Below are 1,898 nucleotides of genomic sequence, written 5' to 3' on the forward strand. Positions count from 1 at the left end.
TATGGGATTCAACATTGTCAAAGAACTTTAATTATATGACAAAATAATATTATTAGAATCAGTTACAATAGATTGATAACAATAGCATGACTTTTGATTATAATCAAAACCAAATAATTTGATTATAGCTTCTAACAATATATAACATAATTTAAATGAACAAAATTAATAGTAATATAAATATGTAAAGTTTATTCTATACAAACAACCTCAAGTTTAAGATCAAAGAATTATTTTCAAAGTAATTCATGTTGAAAATGAAAAATAAATTCACGAAATGTAAAAGAGAATTGAAAGGAGAGAATGAGAGAATAAGAGAGCAAGAGAAAGAATTCAAAAAAGTTTTCTTTCTTAGGATGGATCTTATATAAGGGATGAGAAGTCTTTTTATAGGCTTTCTAAATGATCTCCCATTACTCATCTTTAAGATGAGTAAATGAAGTTCGTAAATGAAGTTCATAAATGAACTTCAATATTACATTAAAGGCGTGGTCATTCACCTCCCATTTACAACTGTGGTTTTCTTAGGAAAAGATTTCTAGATTTTTATTTGATTATAAAATTGGTATATAGGGCTAAATATATACATGGTATTGCTAAGAATAAAAATGGAAATAAAGACTACTAATTAGGCTATGAAGACTAATGTATATGTACAACTAATACAACTAATTTCCTATAATATCCTAACTAATAAATTACAGAAGTCAGATTAGCCAACTAATATACTATTATAACTACAAACTCTAATTTAGGAAAAATGATTCTTGATTGATTCTCTACACTCCCCCTTCAGTTAGATGGTAGATATATTCCATTCCCAACTTGCTTGTGAACTCCTTGAATTGATGTCCAGTAAGCCCTTTTGTTAATATATTTTCCACCTAATTACTTGAAGAAACATGAGACAAGTTTATAAGCACAACTTATATCTTCTCTTTGATGAAGTGTCGATCAATCTCCACATGCATGGTTCTATCATGTTGAACTGGGTTATGTGCAATTTTAATGACAACTTTGTTGTCCCAATAGAGTTTCATTGGTATCATCAAGGGCTTTCTCAATTCACTCATCAATGACTTTATCCATATAAGCTCACAAATTCCAAGAGCCAATGCTTTAAATTTAGCTTCTGCATTAGACCTTGCAACAACTGCTTGCTTCTTTCTTCTCTAGGTTATTAGATTTCCTCATAAGAATGTACAATAACTTGAAGTAGAACTTTTATCATCTACAAAACTTGCCTAATCAGCATTAGTAAAAGCTTCCACATCTAAACTTTTGTCTTGTTTAGAGAATAATAGTCCTTTTTCGAGAGATCCTTTGAAATACCTCAGGATTCTAAATACTACTTGTAGATGATCTTTTTTGGGATTGTGCATAAACTGGCTTACTAAATTGACAACAAAGGCAAATATTTGATAACCTTCTTTATCCACCTCTTTACCACATGTATGAGTACTCATCTTGATGTTTACATCTATTGGGGTGTCAATAGGATTTTGTCTTAATATGTTGTCTTTTTAAGAAGATCTAGAACATACTTTTTTTTTAGATAGGACAATTTCATTTCTTGATCGTGCTACCTTAATACCCAAGAGATATCGCTAGTTTCCCAGGTCTTTGATTTCAAATGAGTGTGCCAAAGGTTTCTTCAATCTCAACATCCCTCATTTATCACTTCCTGTGAGGATAATGTCATCAACATAGACTATCAAAATAGTTATTTTACCATTACAAGAATTTTTGTAACACATTGTGTGGTCAATCTACCCTTGAGTATATCCCATGCTCTTCACCGATTGAGTGAACTTTTCAAACCAAGCCTTTTACGACTGTTTCAAGCCATACAAAGATTTCTTTAGCCTGCACAATTTTCCTTTACCCAATTGATCTTC

The sequence above is a fragment of the Vitis riparia genome, chromosome 15 (assembly GCF_004353265.1).
Source record: "Vitis riparia cultivar Riparia Gloire de Montpellier isolate 1030 chromosome 15, EGFV_Vit.rip_1.0, whole genome shotgun sequence".
In the NCBI taxonomy this organism is placed as follows: domain Eukaryota; kingdom Viridiplantae; phylum Streptophyta; class Magnoliopsida; order Vitales; family Vitaceae; genus Vitis; species Vitis riparia.